This window comes from Tiliqua scincoides, chromosome 1 (genome assembly GCF_035046505.1).
Source record: "Tiliqua scincoides isolate rTilSci1 chromosome 1, rTilSci1.hap2, whole genome shotgun sequence".
NCBI lineage: Eukaryota > Metazoa > Chordata > Lepidosauria > Squamata > Scincidae > Tiliqua > Tiliqua scincoides.
Genome location: NC_089821.1, coordinates 309467722 through 309488205, shown reverse-complemented (window position 1 = coordinate 309488205; position 20484 = coordinate 309467722). Strand labels below are relative to the sequence as shown.

General features: G+C 47.3%; 1 protein-coding gene across 3 annotated transcripts in view; it reads right to left on the bottom strand.

Moving 5' to 3' along the window:
* FBXO34 (F-box protein 34) overlaps window positions 1-20484 on the bottom strand; it is a 68874-nt gene that overhangs the window by 30718 nt on the left and 17672 nt on the right. For all 3 annotated transcript variants that reach the window (XM_066629909.1, XM_066629915.1, XM_066629923.1), the window contains one exon: window positions 5762-5840. The gene's annotated coding sequence lies outside the window, so the exon portion shown is untranslated. The remainder of the gene's footprint in view (window positions 1-5761; window positions 5841-20484) is intronic.

Here is a 20484-nt window from a genome sequence, read left to right as displayed (position 1 = left end):
GGAAAAGGCTTCAGGAGTCAACCTCGAGGCAAAATCAGGAGCCGGAGTCCCTGAGGCAGTTCATGGCTGAACACAGTCACGTTCTGGCAACTCCTGCGACGCCGCTGGAACCAACCGTATTGGCTTCTGCCTTTCCATTGGACCATTCCAGCGACGTGGAGAGGGGGGATTTGCTGCATGGGTAACAGCCTATCCTCCATACCTTCTTTACCCAGGCTTCGCGCACTGGAGAGGACACTCCAACTTCGCCATACGGCGTCGGCACAACACGGGAAGCAGCAGTTTACCGGTTATAAGTCTTTGCTCGATTGGCGTAGAGCATGACGCCAGGGGCTGCTTCCGACGGTGGGAGAGATCATTGCATCTCATTGGGCAGCTACCGCCCGCCTTAAGCTGGGCAGTCCCCAGCCAGTAAGGTGTTGCCTCGCCACGGTCCGTTAACCTCATGGGGTGCGTGGGGTTTAGGGTGAAAACCGACAAGCGGATCGACAACTCTGCACCATGCAACAGAAAACAGAAAACTACTGCCCTAAAGCTGGGCACCTGGAACGTTAGGACAATGACACCTGGCTTCTCTGATGACCTGCAAGAAATAGACGACGCACGCAAAACAGCTGTCATCGACATGGAGCTGAGCAGACTGCAAATGGACATCGTCGCCCTTCAAGAGACTAGGCTGCCAGATTCCGGATCTGTCAAGGAGAGAAATTTCTCATTTTTCTGGCAGGGAAAACCACCAAACGAAACCAGGGAACATGGCGTTGGCTTTGCGGTCAGAAATACCCTGCTGAAATCCATCATTCCACCTACTGTGGGAAGTGAAAGAATTTTGTCCCTGCAGCTCCAGTCATCAGCAGGACCTGTCACTCTCATCAGTGCTTATGCACCGACTCTGTCGTCTCCAGCAGAAGCCAAAGACAAATTCTATGATGACCTGGCCACCACTGTCAAGAAAATCCCTGTAAAAGAGCCATTGTTCATCCTCGGCGATTTCAATGCTAGAGTTGGTGCTGATAACAGTTCATGGCCCACTTGCTTAGGTCAGTTTGGCACTGGGAGGATGAACGAAAATGGCCAACGCCTGCTAGAGTTTTGCTGTCATCACGGTCTCTGTGTCAGCAACACGTTCTTCAACACAAAGCCCCAACATAGAGTTTCTTGGAGACATCCAAGATCAAAGCACTGGCACCAGCTCGACCTGATCCTCACCAGACGCTCCAGCCTTCCCAGCATCAAGATCACACGCAGTTATCATGGTGCTGCCTGCGACACTGACCACTCCCTGGTGTGCAGCAGAGTGAAACTGCAAACAAAGCGACTGTATCACACGAAAAAGGAAGGAAGACCTCGCATTGATACCAGCAAGACCCGGGATCAGAGGAAAGTGGAAGAATTTGCACAAGCGCTTGAGGAATCTCTTCCAGGCCCGGCCGACGCAAACGCATCCAACAGATGGGAGCATTTCAAGAATACCGTTTACAACACCGCCTTGTCCATATTCGGCAAGAAGACCAACAAGGCAGCAGACTGGTTTGAAGCCCACTCTGAGGAGTTGACACCAGTCATTGAGGAAAAGAGGAGAGCTCAAGCAGCATACAAGGCCTGTCCCAGTGAGCGCAACCTGCAGGTCCTCCGAACTGCTCGCAGCAAAGTCCAACAGACTGCCAGGAGATGTGCTAACGACTACTGGCTCCAGCTCTGTTCCGAGATACAGATAGCAGCTGACACGGGCAACATCAAGGGGATGTATGATGGTATCAAGCTGGCCCTAGGTCCAACACAGAGGAAAATTGCCCCTCTGAAGTCTGCCACAGGCGAGGTCATCCAGGATCGGGCGCAGCAGATGGAACGCTGGGTGCAGCACTACTCTGAGCTATATTCCAGAGAAAATGTAGTCACCGAAGAAGCACTGAACAACATTGAGTGCCTGCCTGTGCTGGAAGAGCTTGACAGTGAACCAACCCTAGAAGAACTTCACGTGGCCCTGGACTCCCTTGCCTTTGGCAAGGCACCTGGAAAAGACAGCATCCCTGCTGAAGTCCTAAAATGCTGCAAAGAGATCATCGTCACTGAGCTGCATGAAATCCTCTGTCTCTGCTGGAGAGAAGGTGGAGTACCTCAAGACATGAGGGATGCAAACATCATCACGCTGTACAAGAACAAAGGTGACAGGGGTGACTGCAACAACTACCGCGGCATCTCTCTCCTTAGCGTTGTAGGAAAGCTGTTTGCCCGAGTTGTACTAAAGAGGCTCCAGGTACTTGCAGAGAGCGTCTATCCAGAATCGCAGTGTGGATTCCGAGCCAACAGGTCCACCACTGATATGGTATTCTCCCTTAGACAACTGCAGGAGAAATGCAGGGAACAACGACAGCCACTCTTTATAGCCTTCATAGATCTCACAAAGGCTTTCGACCTGGTCAGCAGAGACGGCCTCTTCAAGATTCTCCCCAAGATTGGATGTCCACCCAGGCTCCTCAGCATCATCAGATCTTTCCACAAGGACATGAAGGGCACTGTTGTCTTCGATGGCTCCACATCAGACCCTTTTGACATCCGAAGCGGAGTGAAGCAGGGCTGTGTTCTTGCACCAACCTTGTTTGGGATTTTCTTCGCTGTCCTGCTGAAGCAGGCCTTTGGAACTGCAACAGAAGGCATCTATCTCCGGACCAGATCAGACGGAAAGCTCTTCAACCTCTCCAGGTTGAGAGCAAAGTCCAAAGTCCAGCTGAAATGTCTGCGTGACTTCCTCTTTGCCGACGATGCAGCTGTCACTACCCACTCTGCCAAAGATCTCCAGCAGCTCATGGATCGTTTTAGCAAAGCCTGCCAAGATTTTGGACTGACAATCAGCCTGAAGAAAACACAGGTCATGGTTCAGGATGTGGATTCACCTCCCTGCATTACAATCTCTGAGCATGAACTGGAGGTTGTCCATGACTTTGTGTACCTTGGCTCAACGATCTCCGACACTCTTTCTCTCGATACCGAGCTAAACAAGCGCATCGGTAAAGCAGCTACCACGTTTTCCAGACTCACAAAGAGAGTCTGGTCCAACAAGAAGCTGACGGAACATACCAAGATCCAGGTCTACAGAGCTTGCGTCCTGAGTACACTTCTGTACTGCAGCGAGTCATGGACTCTTCGCTCACAACAGGAGAGGAAACTGAGCGCTTTCCACATGCGCTGCCTCCGACGCATCCTCGGCATCACCTGGCAGGACAAAGTTCCAAACAACACAGTCCTGGAACGTGCTGGAATCCCTAGCATGTATTCACTGCTGAAACAGAGACGCCTGCGTTGGCTTGGTCATGTCGTGAGAATGGATGATAGCCGGATCCCAAAGAATCTCCTCTATGGAGAACTCGTGCAAGGAAAGCGCCCTACAGGTAGACCACAGCTGCGATACAAGGACATCTGCAAGAGGGATCTGAAGGCCTTAGGGATGGACCTCAACAAGTGGGAAACCCTGGCCTCTGAGCGGCCCGCTTGGAGGCAGGCTGTGCAGCATGGCCTTTCCCAGTTTGAAGAGACACTTTGCCAACAGTCTGAGGCAAAGAGGCAAAGAAGGAAGGCCCATAGCCAGGGAGACAGACCAGCGACAGACTGCACTTGCTCCCGGTGTGGAAGGGATTGTCACTCCCGAATTGGCCTTTTCAGCCACACTAGACGCTGTGTCAGAACCACCTTTCAGAGCGCGATACCATAGTCTTTCAAGACTGAAGGTTGCCAATACATCCCCTTTTTGAAGCCTTCTAAAGCTGTTATCATCATCACATCTTGCAGTAGCAGATTCCGTAAATTCTGTATGTTTCATGAAGAGGCCCTTGCCTTTAGCGGTTCCAGCCTCTTGCCAATCAACTTCAACGAGAGTCCCTGAATCGGCAATTTTCAACCTTTTTCATCTCATGGCACACTGACAAGGTACTAAAATTGTCAAGGCACACCATCAGTTTTTTTACAGTTGACAAGGCACACCGCACTGACAGCAGGGGTTTACTAATGGTCCTACTAATAAATGATCCTCCCCCCCCCCGCAACTCCCGTGGCACACCTGCAGCCCATCCACAGCACACCAGAGTGCCACAGCACAGTTGTTGAAAATGGCTGTCCAGAATTCTAATATCATGAGAGACAGAGAAAAACTTCTGTCTACCTGCTTTCTCCACTGCATGTATTTATAAGCCTCCTCATAGACACATGTATATCATTCATATACTGATCAACCTCTGTCACATTTGCTCATCACCAATTGAAGATAAATAGTTTCCTTACATATCCAGGATAACTGGATAAGACTTCTGGGTCAAAGAGCTTAGCTTCCAGGAGTGACTGTGACCAGATACCCATTTTCTGTTTTTACAGACTAAGCTAGCCTTGCAAATCGTCAAGATGTATCAACAGCAAGTTTTGCTAGTCCCTCTGCAGTACATAAATGGACAGCGGGGAAAAGTCACAGCTGCTCTTTCAAGTTACAAATGTTCCTCTCTCTGGCTGCCTGAAGAGGTTTCTCAACATTGGTAACCAGAAAAATGGCTACTGACAAACTTGAACTGATTACCAGCTCTCAAACTAGCCCACCCAGCTCTCCAATCCACCAAAGATTGACCCACCAATTCCTGGCAAGCTCAACTACACCCACATTGGGGCATTTGGTGGGCTGCTGTGAGATACAGGAAGCTGGACTAGATGGGACTATGGCCTGATCCAGTGGGGCTGTTCTTATGTTCACAGCACATGTGTTGCACAGCCTATATGGCTCCTGGAATAGCATCAGCAAAGCAAGGCAAGAGTTCTGGTTTGACCAATCTCACAAGATCAGTTTCTCCAGGGTTCTAAGATCATCATGGAGAAGTGGTTTTCAGAATTCTGACTGCTGGGACTACATTTTTCTGAATCAAATTCAGATTTGTAAGTGCCACACTTATAAATGGCATCAAAACAAGAATGATCCACTCTCAGCAGAGGCAACTACCTTTGGCCTAAGTAACTGACCTGCTTGCCTTCTGATTAGAGCTGAAAAGACTAAAACAGTGACTCAGAGGGACACAAAAAGATAGTCTCCTCCAAGGGTGAGTCACATTGCATTGTCTTTAGAGTAGGAGTAACTGGATTTATTTACTTTATATTTGTTTTCTTTTTAAATGTATCACCAAAGAGGCTCACAACATAATACTAAAACAATCACTGCAACCACTAAAGTACAGTAGCAAAAAACAGTTCCATGGGATAACCGATAGGAAGAATTTAGTCAAAGTTAAATCAGACAGAATGAAATGCTTTTTAGAAGAGCCAAATTTTAACTAGTTGTCTAAAACCACACAGCGCCAAAGTCTATCTAGCCTCAGCAGGGAGGGCATTCCACAAAACTGGTACCACTACAGAAAACGTCTGACTCCTAATGAGCGCCCACTGAACTTCAGAAAGACCAGACACCCAAAGCAAGCAAGGACTGAGAGAAGGTGTCGTTAAGGTGCCCAGTCCCAAACTTTTTTCCCTGCCAATGATCTTATCACAGCTGATGCAGAGATTTGAAAAAGTTCATCACACCCACTCCCAACAGAGACCAATGGAAAATGATAAAGCCAGTGCAGAAGAATACAGTTTCCCAGCCTGATACTCTCTCAACAGTGGGGGATACCCTCCCCCAATATATCTAATTGGAACATGAACCACATATGCAGTGAGAAGGATCCATTCCTTCCTGCCCCAAGCAGAAGTTACACAAACCGACACAACGCTGGGGCAAACCAAGCCATACCTTTAGGAAGCAGCCTCTCCGCACAGTTTCAGACATTCCAGCTCCCTCGGTGTTTTGCACAATCCTGTGAAGGGCATTTCTGAAAAGCAAGAGCAAAGAAGGAAAATTAGAGGGCAGGAGGCAATTAAATAAGCAGGCAGCAGACATTTTATCTATTTTTAAGAAAATTTAAAGGACACATCAAATTTCCAGGGGACAGGCTCAGCCGAGTGGATTAAAGACACAACACACCAGAACATCAGGAGTTATTCCTCTTTGGCAGCATATTTTGGCAGCATATTTTCAGAGGTCACAGAATCACAAAATCCACTTCGGGAGATGCCTAGCCCCACCCACACTCCTGAGCATTAACAAAGCAGCAACTGCACATCAAAGCACCCAGCGAGAATAGCCAACTTGTGACAACCAGGATCTCTCCAGGTCCTCTAGTACAAATAAGAAACAGACTGGCCATAATGTTTCTACATGATGCTGCCCCAGGGTGGGGGGGGAGGCCCAAGTCTCGGGGGGGGGGGGAAGCAGCTTCAGACTTGTGCAGCATCAACCAAGCATTTCTCCGCTTGCTGTCTAAACATGGAGTGTCCCTCCCACACTTGGAAACAAGCTCAGAAGAACATTTTGTGGACCATTATGGATAGTCAGGATGGCGATGATCATACCCCTGGCTGAAACATCCTATTCTTCCCCCTCCACAACCGTTGTGTTATGTTTTTTAATTTAGTACATGGAGTATCAGTTGGAGAACAACACCCTGGAAAAACCTGAGATTGCAGCCATTAATTATGGATGATCAATATACTGAAATTTTGCACCATCATTTTTCAATTTCTCCAGGAAAGTCAGTTAATAACAGTTGCCCTATTTTATCTCAAAACAATCTTATCAAGTCATTTAGGCTACAATAGAATGGCTGCCCCAGACATCCAGTTTGTTCCATGACTAACTGGGGACTTTGAATCTAAGTCTTCAATGTTATTTAGCTATCTATCACGTTTTTATACCACCCTTCCGCCACGGAGATCAGGGTGGCAGGTGAGGTTGAGAGATACTGACTGGCCCAAGGTCACCCAAGAAGCTTTGTGGCTGAGCGGGGGGTTTGAGTTTGGATCTTCCAGGTCCAGGTCTGACTCCTGAACCTCTTTCTACACTATCCTGGCTCATCACTATACCACAACAGGCTCCCAGTGTGCTTGGCATTTTAGAGGCTCCCATAATCTCTAATGCTATCATTTAATACTACCTTACCTTAATGTGGGCACCTGAGGCGTGACCCAAGAGTCAGGAAGGAACCTTTGCCCATAAGAGGCTAAAACTCCACTTATGTGATAGGCAGAGGAAAGACATGTATAACTCTTGCAGAATTTCTCTCTGCAACACTTGGATCTAGAACTTATTTTTTATGTTACACTGCTCATCACAATTTGGTCACAGCAATGCACTCATGTGTTTAAGGTCATATTCCAGATTCTGAAGAACAGCTGGAACCATGAAGTTGCCTAAACATGTTTTCCAATTTTGCACTTGCCTCCACTTGGTAGACCTCAAGGAGCCAGTGGAAAAACAAAATAGACTCTGCCTGCTTCAAGTGTGCCGCCCTGACTTAGACATCTGACTTGTCCGTTGCACAACCTTTTTGCAGAATGATTCCAGGATAGCAATGGATAAAGGAATCTGACTTAGCATCTCCAAAAGCTGAAGGAATGGGGCCCCCACTCATTGCCAGAGTGCCTGCTTTGCATGAAGAAGATCTTGGGTTCAGATTCTGACAGCAGCTCACAGGGCTGGAAAAAATGCTTCTCTGCTGGAAACCGTGGGAAGCCCCTGCCAGTGAAAGTAGACAATGCCAAGCTATAAGGTCTGACCCAATAAAAGCAGTTCCATGCATTCATATATGCCTAGACACCATGCAGTAGAAAATGCACCTTGTCCTTCCTTCCTGATGCAAGGCTGTAAAGCTGCAAGAATGGTCCTGCTTAGACACTCTGGAGCCTGCTGCATCAAAGGAGGGCAGGCTAAGCATTCACCTCCATGTGTGTTTGCAATGTTTAAACCTGCAAGCTTATTAATAGCCCAAAATGTAGGAGACTATAAGGCGGTGAGAGGTAGCCAATGCACTGAAAATGCTTCCTCTGCCCAGACAGCACAATGCAGAAAATTGTGCTACCTCCATGAAAGTTGGCACCATTTCACATTCCAAGGACCTGGCTTCATATTTGTTCTTCATGTTTCATTAGCTGAACTTTATAAACCCTGCAAAGTCATCTAGGGCCACAATGAAATCAAGAGGTGACAGAGAACGCAGGCAGAACAGCTGGGAAACAGAAGAATCTCTCTGTTCTGATTCAAAAACCACTTCCTATAAACCAAACATATCAACTACATGTTTAAGAACACAGTTTTAGTTGACTTTACTTCTTAACAAGTTCAAACAGAATTGAAGTGAGTAAAATTCCAGGGAATGTGCACAGAACCAGGCTGCTTTAAAAAAAAAAAAAAAAAGGCTTCAAGTGGCTAGGGCTGAAAGCCACTGAGGTGCTTTTACTCCATATGTCCAAAACTGTGTATGCTGCAAGTTCCTACAAGCAGAGAGAATGCACAATGTGGTGTTGAGTACAGACTTCAGCTTCCCAAGAATCTCCTTTTTTTTTTTTTTTTTTAAAAAAAAGATACATTTCCATCCCTATGGCTGCAAGATAGATACTGACCCCACACTTCCAAGCCTGGGCACAATCAGAAGCCAGAGAGGTGGCTGAATATGATTTCTTATAGTGTAGACGCAGAGTTTCTGGGTGGTCACACGGTTCTGCAATGCTATCTCCCCTAAACTAGAAAAACAGAATAAGATATGCAAAGCAAGGGAAAATATGCTGTACCTACATAATGTACAGAGGTTGTAGAATTCAACTTTCTGGGTTTCGAACACAGAGAAAGAGCCTCAGAAGCTTCCCAGATGCAACTCCAGATGCAAATACCTTCCAATCACATCCAGGAGGTCTTCTGAGGCACAGGGAGGTCATGCATGGCCTCCCCGTACCTCATAACACCTCCCAGACACCTGGAAGCCATGTCCAGTCACATTCAGGAGGTCCTCCGAGGCCAGCCGCAGGCTCAGCATCTGCGGATATTCAAATCCACGGATGTCAAGCCCACGGATAAAGAGGGCCGTGCTTTGTGCTTTGCTCACAGTGCCGTGCCTTCTGACCAACTGGATTGCCATTTTATGCTGCTGACACACTGCAAGCGCAAACAAAGAGCGTGCAGGGAGGCAACCTCTCAGCAGCTGCTCCCCAAGAACAGTGCTCATTCCGAATGGAACATCTTCTAGAAGTACAACCAAATCCTTTTGTTGCTGCGAACTTTCAGTGGCAAGGCTGAAGGTGAAAAATGAGCCAAAGGCTCTTCAAATTCTGTTATCTGGGCAGGTTTTCCAAAGTTCATTCAGCTTTCAAAACTCATGTTAGGCTTTTGTTTCAGTTGCAACCTACTTGACTCCTTGGAGCATTCAAGAACAGGAAGCAGCCTTGGAAAGAGAGGGGCTGTTGGCAGCCCTTTCACACCCTGCCATCCACCGCTGCTGAGCTTGGGTTATGGCTCTCTTGGATGTAACCCATTTGGCTCCTTCCAGTTTCAAAAGATTGGAATGAGTATGGGCTGGAATGAGGGGGAAAGCTTGTATATAGGGACCTTCCTGTCTGCCTCTCCTTCAGCTCTGCAGCGTTGTTACTCTAATTGCCATCCTGGTACAGTTATTCTGTTCTTCATCAGTTTCATCTCTTCCAACACTTTACAACAGAAATAGCTACCCTAAGCAATAGAGGTTTCCTAATAGGATGAGAACATTCTCTCTCTCTCTCCAACAGAAGTCACTGACTCCAGATCACTAGACCCAGTTTCATTCTATCATTATTTCTCTGCTCTTGGGACCCTCAGAACTACTGCTGAATCTTGCAGAAGTAAAACATTTGAATTTGCAAGCATCAGGGAAGTCTACACTATACAGCAACAGAGGGTGAGCTTCCAGCAAACTAGATGTTACCATGTGAATGCAACTTTTGCCAGCTGGAAGTAGACTGCTGGTTCGTCACTCTTCAATCACAGTTGGCTTGCCCTGGAGACTGGAGCATGGGAGAGAAGACACACCTTTGTGTACTGGTGCTTGAAGATTTCAGTGCACAGAACTCAATGAGCCCATCCCACAGTGGGGTGCCCAACTAATTGCCAGTTTTGGGGGGTTAGTGCATCTTTGAGCCACAACAGAAAGAGCCTTCCTGTAAAGAGCTCAATTAACTTCTCTCTGGAAGCTTAGGAACACGGCTTTTACATTTCCAGCTGCACTTATGATTTTGTACAAAGCACACAGAACTTCATGTGCCTTTGCAGAACAATTTAAGCCCACGTGAAAAGCTCTTTCCCTTCTCTCTAGATGCAAGTTAAATCCCACATGAGCCTACTGAAATGAACTGATGAGACAGCTTTCTACCAAGTCAGATAATTGGTCCATCAAGCTCAGCATTGCCTACACGGACTGGCAAAGGCTCTTTGAGATTTCAAACTGAGGGTGAACCTGTGACCTTCATGCAAAGCGGCTGCTCTAGCACCAAGACAGATCTCCCCTTCCTCACCAGAGGGAGCACCCCCACTGTGCTAAGTTTACATGAGTTGAGTGGGTTAGCTCAGCTGTTCACAAGTAGTACTTGGTTGGCGCCATTATTCCACCACTGGTTGCATACATGAAACTTGGGTGCCAACATAGTTAAGCAAACAGCATCTCAGACAAGTACTCCTGGTGTTGGTATTTAAGCGTTATCAAGAGATTTGTAGCAAGGGAAGTTCAGTCATGGAACAGGCTGCGGAGGGGCCTGTGGAATCTCCTTCCTTAATTATTTTTAGTTTCAAAAGCACCGACATAGAGGTTTCCTTGAAAACAACTGGAGAACATGGTATCCCTGCCCAAGATGCACTCATGTTCGAGCAACAGACAAAAGACACTAGATGGAAGTCAGACCTAGAAGGGGGGATGCCAGGTAGATGCAGAAGCCCAGCTGCATAGGCCTTCTGATTTCTCAGTAAGGTGCAGAATCTAGCATTGCCAACACCAGAAATTCCTTTTGATACATGCCATTCATGCAGCACCTTAAAAATCTATGGGTAACTGCTCACACATGACACCAAAGCTTAGGTCCTCGTAGCTTATAACTATTATTCCTTATATCCCCAATGCTGGTTGGCAGGGAGAAAATCAATCTACGGTTCTGTGAAAGGGCAGATTGTTAAAATTTTAGCCTGGCACAGGGTTGAATTTCACAGTTTTTAGAGGCTTGTACCTAGCTTATCAATGGATTTCTGTTTCCCAGCTGCGCTTCCAATACATCTTCTAGCAAACAGAATAATGGTTCATCCAACAAATAAGTAAAATGGTGCTGATGCCAAAATATTTTTCTAAAGGGTAGGTGGAGAGATTGGTGCCGTCGCCAGTGGAACAGCAGAAGAGAGTTTTGGGGTTACATTGAGCAGGGGCTGCAGAAAGAAGCCCCTTTAAGGAATAAGGAACAAAGAACAAGGGATACGGGGGGATGGAGGGACGACTAATGCCAGGTGCTTCTGTAGGTGCACAACTCACTCTCTGATCTTTCTTGCCTGCCACTTCCCTATGGGGCTGGGATACACCCCATTTATGAATAACTGCTACAAACTGCCTGCAGCTCATGGGACTGTGGCAAATCAAAACAGACAAAACTCAAAGCTGCTTTATCTTCCAGCAATTAGTCCTGTAGGTTCCCCTCCAGAATCGTACGTAAAAGTTACCTTTGCCCAAGACAGCACAACCCATCGCTGCACTGAAGCCTCCCACAAAGGCTCTTGTCTAGAGACAGCTTGCCTGCACCACTTCAGACCACAGGGGGCAGAGTCACATGACTAACTGCCTCCCAGTAGTGGAGGAAAAAGCACTGGTGCGGCATAGTGGCTAAGAGGGTGGGCTGAGAGTCCCAGTCTGAATCTGCCACTGCCATTAATTCTCACTAAGGGACCTCAGGCATGTCACTGCCTCCCTCAGTCTCAGGTTTTGCCCCATCTGCAATCATGCCTATCAGATTGGACTGTTGTAAAGACAACCTCGAGATAATACACATAAACCACTTTGCACACTTAAAAAGCATGGTACAAATAGGAATGCATACTTTTTAGAAAGCAGATACCTAGGAGAAGGGTTCTGCCTTCCTCCTGCTACCCTCACTCATTTTGGGAGTGCCTGATTTCATTCAACTGTGCGCTGTCACCCCACTTGCGAGCGAAGGCAGTACAACCCTGAAATCGCTTTTACCAGGCAATTCAATGTTGGCCAGGAAAGGGGACAAAGCCTGGCTGGGCGTTGGCCACTGGCCTTGGTGGCCAATGAGCGTTTCAACAAGCCACTGTTTGGAGCGAATGCTTTGTTGTTTTGCAGAAGCTCAAAAATAGTTGAAACACAAAACCCACCTGCATTCCCAACCAGAACAAAGAGAAAGACCAGAGAATTTCGCACAGAGGACTTCACAGGCTCAATTTACGGTGCAAATAGTGATTACACAGCCAGCCATACACAACAGATCTTTCCCCATCACACAGGCCACAAAACGTGCCGTGTCTCAAACGGACAGGTGGAACAAGAAAACAGCCATGTTGGTCTTGGACATTTTGGTGGAAGGGGGATTTTCTTCATAATTTCAATTTCTGTTAGAGAACAATTGATTTCCTATCTGATGCATACTGCAGGCAAGATTTCCCTGCAACAAGGAAATTGAGAAACAAAGAAAACACAAGAAGCTAATGATCTACTAGTTGTAATCTAAGCTTCCTTATTGGCTTCCACCAACCTCCCTTTACAGACACTGTGTAAACAGTGCCTGTTGGTATCCTTCAGTCTCGGAAGACTATGGTATTGCGCTCTGAATGGTGGTTCTGGAACAGAGTGTCCTCTCCAGTGCGCGAAGCCTGGGTAAAGTAGATATGGAGGATAGACTGTTTCCCATGCAGCAAATTCCCCCTCTCCACATCGCTGGAATGGTCCAATGGAAAGGCAGAGACCAATACGGTTGGTTCCAGCGGCGTTGCAGGAGTTGCCAGAACGTGACTGTGTTCAGCCATGAACTGCCTCAGGGACTCCGGCTCCAGATTTTGCCTCGAGGTTGACCCCTGAAGCCTTTTCCATAACTGGATTTAGCCACAAGGCAGTGGAGGTTTGGGATCAGAGTTTTCCTTCTCTCAGATGAGCTGCCTTCCCAGGCTGACGAGTCCCATCTACCCGGTGGCTGTTTAGTCACGACAAGTACAACCAAACTGAGGGCCTATTCTTATCCCCCAGCCCCCAGGGATAAGTGCCTAACACAGTGAAAATAAAGGTGAGGCCATAAAAGAGGAACGATACAGGTCATCCAAAATATCTCCCTTTCTTCTCTCCCCTCACTCTATAAATATGTCAACTGGGTTATACTGGTGTGGTGCTGCCTTAGGAAGTAGGCTATGAAATGACTGGTACTTAAAAAGCACAGGAGCACTGATGCTGACCCCGAGGTGGAACAACAAATCCTGCAAGCGTAATAGCCTGAATTGTGGGAAGATGCATGCAAGTTATTACAGTATGTGGTGGGTGTGGCAGAATGATAACAAGTGAGCTGGGCTTTGAAGTTTGCTTAGACATGCAGAGTGCTCTGTGCCAGGCACAGACTGACAGATCACCCCATGATGATTATGATCAAATTGGCCTCCTCGCTTGCTGGAAGCGCAGTCACCTGCTTGCCAGTCTGCATCACAGCTTCCCTCACTGCTCTGCCAGAGGAGGCCAGCAGGAAATTGACAGGAGGCATCTTTCCAGCATGCCGCAATCCCCAGATGCTGCTGGCATTCCACCTCTCATTAAAGTCACTAAAATAAATACGCCACACACAGAGGATCACTTGAAACTCAGGAAGCCCTGAAACAAGACACTGCTGGCCTACCTTGCTGAAACTTCCTCTAAGCCCAGGAAGCATTCACTCTGAAGTTGCTGTTTTGGATACTAAGGCACTGGACAAGCATACTGAACAGCAGGATACAATTCTGTACCTACCACTGCCCAGGGCCCAAATGTCACATCTCTTTTATTTAAAAATCCATCCTCAAAAGATTAATGCCTTTTTCTCCTACACAGACAGCAGAGTTCCACAACAGCATGCTGCAGGACACCCCGTGCTCAGTTTCAGCAGAAGCCACTGGGCACACACTCCGCGCACCCTCTCACCCAAACACGTCTGGTGAAAAGAGGGGCAAGAGCAGCGCAGCTTTGTGCACAGTGCCTTCCTGCACTTCTTTCCCAGAAAAGAGAGCTGACAGCCCAGGCCTCAGGGAACTTTCCTTGACATTAAGGAAATCGTTCCATGCCAAGATCCAACTTGCCATTAGTTCCTCTTCCCAACTATTGCATACTATTTTGTCTCTTTCAGTTTTGGAAAAAAACACGAGAATCAGTTGCAGGAACTGGATTATATATTTAGCCCTCTACAACACAGAGTGTGCCAAGGCTACTTAGTGCCCAGGACTGAAAGGTGTTTGCAGGGACATGTGGTGCGTGAGGAGTCAGGTAAGGCAGAGCCTCCCCACCAAAGTCCTTCGGAAAGTGCTGCCACTGTGTGAGGTGTACAAGCTCTCACAACCTCGTCTGCCTTCCCATCCACTGCATGTCATAAGAACATAAGAAGAGCCCTGCTGGATCATGCCAAAGGCCCATCTAGCCCAGCTTCCTGTATCTCACAATGGCCCACCAAATGCTTCAGGGAACAAACTAGACAATAGACACAACCTTTGTCTGGTGCCCTCCCCTCCCTCTGGCAATCAGAGGCAAACTACCTCTACCTTGCACATGCCTACCATGACTTGTAACTCGTGATGAACTTTTCATCCAGAAATTTGTCCAATGTCCCTGATTGTTTGTTATATACATAAGAAAAACCTAAGTCCTGACATCCAGTGCCTTCTAGGGGTCCTGTGAATCTCCCGAATCAGTCTGAAAAATTTACTTTTAAAGTTAAATTCAATTCGACAAAGCCAACTTTTGGAGAACATTAGGCCAATTGCAAAACAGACCACACCTCAGTTGTGGAGCACATAAAGGGTCCGGAGGTTACAATGCAACAAGAGATTCAGACACAAAGGAAGTGTGTTCAGAATGCTGTTAAAACTCATGTAGCACAAGTCATACCTTTACAAAGGAACTCTCTGAATGATCCATGGTGGTGAGACTACCAAGCTGCTTAGTAACCAAACTCTTGGAACTGGGAGGCAGATGTAGAGGGCCTCCCTGTTGAGGCAGACAAAAGCTGCATCTTGATCTTGGAACTCTTCCTGCCTCAAGCAATGTGAACGTTTTTAAAGGGCACAGCGTTTGGCTGGCTGCGAACTAAGCAGGAACCTGGTTTGAGAAGTGCACCCACTTCCGCTAGAACGAGAGTCCAAACAGATTAATCAGATTCATCCAAATCCTCTCCCTAGGGCAGATGAGACTACTACTTGCTCCAAGACTACTTAACAGTTCCTTGCTTTTCAGCCACACGTTTTTACCCAAGTGTAAACAATCATTAGAATAATGATCATTAGCTATTCCCCACCTTTTAAAAAACTGTTCCAACGAGAAATTGAAGTGTTGCTAGTTTAGATCAACCACAGTGACAGAATCAGGGCACAGATTTTTTGGATACATTCAAACTTGAAATAAAATACTGTGTTCTTGAGAACACAATGTAGGTCATTCTTCTCCATCCACAGTGGCAGGCCTAGAAGAGCCCCAAATACCAGGCTGCAATGGACTTCTAACATTTTGTGGTGGCACCTGGAATTTGCAGTCCTTCAGCCTCACAGTGCTCAACTCAAGAGATCTACCCGTGTGGAAGGAAACCTCCAGGATCCAAACTCTCATGTAATAACCCATCAAACCAAGTGTGGTGTTCCAGCTGACATATTACAGCTAAATGAACGTTCGACAACCTCCCTATTGTAGCTAGTTCCAAGCAGGCAGAAAGAACAAAAGGTTTATTGAACCCCAGCACTGTCTGTTCTAGTGGCTTCTGCTGGTATTCATTTGCATCTTTTTAGATTGTGAGCCCTTTTGGGACAGGGAGCCATTTAGTTATTTGTTTTTTTCTCTGCAAACCACTTTGTGAACTTTTAGTTGAAAAGCGGTATATAAATACTGTTGATTGATTGATTGATTGAACCTGGTGGGCTGCTGTACATGGTTGACTGGCTCCATTCAGCTTGGTGGGTCAGCCGCTTGTGGGACACTGTGACCAAAAACCACCTTCAAACTTGGTGGTGGGATTCAAAGGAGAATCTCAGCTGATGACTGGCAGGCTCACATGACAGAAAGGCCATGCTTCAGGGAGCCACGTCCAATGCTGTTTAGCACTCTCCAGGAAATGACCACCACTTTTAAACTTTGCCTGGAAACAGTCCAGCACTGATGCAGCCAGGCCAATGGGGTATGCAGGAACCTCAGGTCTGCATTGTGGCTGCTTTAGCACTGGAAACTTAGCTAGGACTGGGGTCCCAGTTAGTAACCAAGTAATTGAATTCAGCCCTAACTGAGAAAAATAAGACTTACAGAGGTCAAATGACCCATCATCAGTTGTCTATACCAGAAGGAAATTTTTCTGGCACCTGGGCAGAGTCCTAGCTTTGTTTGGATGCCTTCCACCCTTCCCTGCCCCCCTCCCCCAGCTTAAGGACCTGCAGGTACAAATTAACATATTTTGTAGGGCACATTTAATTTACATAACCCCAAAACAGCTGACAGGGTTTAAAAATTCCAGACGAGCAACCATGTTACTCTAAAAAAAGCAAGATGCAACAACCCTGATGCAACTATCTGGTGTGCTCCCTGGGGCATTTGGTGGGCCGCTGTGAGATACAGGAAGCTGGACTAGATGGGCCTATGGCCTGATCCAATGGGGCTGTTCTTATGTTCTTAACTACAATTCCCAGGAAGCCTTGCAGGTCTCTTGTTATCTGGTGTGCTCCCTGGGGCATTTGGTGGGCCGCTGTGAGATACAGGAAGCTGGACTAGATGGGCCTATGGCCTGATCCAATGGGGCTGTTCTTATGTTCTTATGTTATGTTCTAACCCTGGGGCTAAACTATATGTTGGGTTTTGAGAAAAAGCTTTTTTTTTTGCCCTTTAAACATACCTGAGGAAGAGTCCTGTGGAAAACCAAAAGCTGGCATTTCCAGCATGTTCAATATTATATGTTCCATGTTAAGGTGGAGAAAATAATACACACAAAAAAGCCTACCACCAACTGCGTATGCATGAAATACATATTCAAAAGGATGGAATTTAGCTCTTACAGCTGCCAGGAAGGAATAGGGAGTGTCAGGACCTATTTTTAAAAATGTGACACTGAAGAAAACTTTGAGCAAATTCTTGTTTTCAAACCATTTCACTTACTTCTGTTCTTTGGGCTGCTCTAAAGCCCTTGCTACCAGTGGCATAGCTGGAGGGGGGGTGCACTCAGCCTGGCAGGGAGGTGGGCGAGCGGCCCCTCCCTTCGGAGCCATTCCCGGGGGGGCAAAACGGAGCCATACGGCTCCGTTTTGCCCCCCCGGGAATGGCTCCGAAGGGAGGGGCTGCTCACCCACCTCCCTGCCAGGCTGAGTGCTTCACCCCCCCTCCAGCTACGCCACCGCTTGCTACAACGGTCATTGGAAACTGGACAATTAGGCTTCTAGGGAAAAAATCTGCACTTCCAGCAAGTTGGCAGTAATGCTTACGGCACAACAAAGACATTCCAACGAACTTTAATAATTAATTGCTATCAAGAACACGTCGTACTAAATGACAAGCCAAAGTAAAAATAGTTCTGAGCTGCTGAGAACATAGAACACACACCAAGCAACAAACCCTGCCGTTATAAAGGTTTAGTACTGGCCAAAAGGCTATGCTTCAGGTTGCTAAGTCTTAAAGAGCACAGAAGCAGGAAGAGGATCCCTCAAAATTAAAATGCAATGGAAGTTGGTCTATAGCAGAAATTTTCAACTGGTGTGCCATGGACGGTCCACAGCTGCGCCGTGGGAGTTTGGAGCACAGCAGATGAAAATAACTGGAAAACGCTTCCGGGTTCTGTGGCTGTTTGTAGGGCAACTGTCTGCAGAACAGAGCCAGCAAAGCATTGCCAGTGGAGGAAGAGGGCCTGACAATTCGCTACTACAGACTTGTGCCCTAGAAACAGAGCCACAGGACCCAGAAGAGTCCAGAAGCAACATCACAAGCGGTGAAAGCCACAGAGGTCAGTATGCTGTGAGAAGCAAAATGCTGAAAATCACTGGCCTATAGTAACCCTGTAGAGGAAAACCAGTTCCATCCTACCTCATTGAAGAAAGAGACAACAGAAAGAGACAACCTTGTCGTAAGAGATGAGCTTTGGGCAGCAGGCTATCAAAACAGCAGTCCCAGGCATTCAAGGCAAAACAAAAACACTGACCTTAAATTATCTTGGAGCCATCCAAAAACCATTTAAGAGGTCAGACATCCATAAAACCACTAAACCAAACCCAGCAGCCTCTTTCCCACAGGGGCCAATCAGATGCCCAGCAGCCTCTTTCCCACAGGGGCCAATCAGATGCTTCTGGAGCATCTGGTGGAGCATTCAAAAGCAGAGCATGGAGGCCATTCTCCTCCTCTGTTGTTGATGCCAACAACTGACATTCACTGGGCTCTGCACAGGAAGGCTCCAGGTGGCCATCAATAGATCAGTCTCCAAATTAATATTTGCACAGATATTATCACCCTTCACATGAATACGGAGTTAGATTCCCAGCCAAGGTAATGAAGTTACAATGCACTCGCATCTCTTTTGAAGCTCTCACATGCTTCCACCTGGGTGTAATAACTGGGGAGATCTTGACAGCCACAAACCAGGGGATCAGTTCACAGGACAAGTCATCTTGGAAAAATAAGTGAGTCAGGCCCCTGGACTCAGTTCAACCTGATTTACACACATATTCTAAGTCTGTATCTCTGGGTAAAGAGGCAGGAGCTCTGGAACCGCCTCTCTTCCACTCTTCCAACTGCTGCCCAATGCCTCGAGATGGAGGGCAGAGATCTTCCCTATAGTTCCCTACAGAGATGCTCTGATGCTCTTCCCTAGTTCCAAGCTAGCGAGGCAGGCTGAGACTCCTTGTCGGGGGCAATGGGCACTCATTGCCACAAGGGGTAGGAGCCAAACTGCCTTGTTTTCTGGAGACATCTAACTGACCACTGTTGCAGAGTAAGTGTTGGGACTAGGTGGTCACACAAGTGACCCAGCACAGCAAAACATAAAAGCAATAGTGACATAAAAGACATCGTGGAAATGGAAAAGGTGCAAAAGAGAGCAACTAAGATGATTACTGGGCTGGGGCACCTTTCGTATGAGGAAAGGCTACGGCGTTTGAGCCTCTTCAGCCTAGAAAACAGATGCCTGAGGGGGGACATGATTGAGATATACAAAATTATGCAGGGGATGGACAGAGTGGATAGAGAGATGCTCTTGACACTCTCACATAACACCAGAACCAGGGGACATCCACTAAAATTGAGTGTTGGGAGAGTTAGAACAGACAAAAGAAGATATTTCTTTACTCAGCGTGAGGTTGGTCTGTGGAACTCCTTGCCACAGGATGTGGTGACAGCATCTGGCCTGGACGCCTTTAAAAGGGGATTGGACAAGTTTCTGGAGGAAAAATCCATTACGGGGTACAAGCCATGATGTGTATGCGCAACCTCCTGATTTTAGAAATGGACCGTGTCAGATACAAGGGAGGGCACCAGGATGAGGTCTCTTGTTATCTGGTGTGCTCCCTGGGGCATTTGGTGGGCCGCTGTGAGATACAGGAAACTGGACTAGATGGGCCTATGGCCTGATCCAGTGGGGCTGTTCTTATGCTCTTAATACGCAGCAGAAGGTCAGCAGCTGTTTTAGGCAGGGCCAGCCCAAGGCCTTCCAATGTCTGGTGGGCCACCAAACACTATTCCACCATACCTAGGTGTGCCAGTGCTTGCTCCTCCCACCAGGGCCTAGGAGAAGGCGGTAAAAGAGGGTAATTTGTACCCGTGCCCATGGTCAAAAAGGGGGCCCAGGAGCCAAAGGAGGGGGCCCAGAAATTTCCTGGGATCTTAACATAAGAACATAAGAACATAAGAACATAAGAACATAAGAACAGCCCCACTGGATCAGGCCATAGGCCCATCTAGTCCAGCTTCCTGTATCTCACAGCGGCCCACCAAATGCCCCAGGGAGCACACCAGATAACAAGAGACCTCATCCTGGTGCTCTCCCCTACATCTGGCATTCTGACTTAACCCATTCCTAAAATCAGGAGGTTGCGCATACACATCATGGCTTGTACCCCATAATGGATTTTTCCTCCAGAAACTCGTCCAATCCCCTTTTAAAGGCGTCTAGGCTAGACGCCAGCACCACATCCTGTGGCAAGGAGTTCCACAGACCGACCACGCGCTGAGTAAAGAAATATTTTCTTTTGTCTGTCCTAACCCGCCCAACACTCAATTTTAGTGGATGTCCCCTGGTTCTGGTATTATGTGAGAGTGTAAAGAGCATCTCCCTATCCACTCTGTCCATCCCCTGCATAATTTTGTATGTCTCAATCATGTCCCCCCTCAAGCGTCTCTTTTCTAGGCTGAAGAGGCCCAAACGCTGTAGCCTTTCCTCATAAGG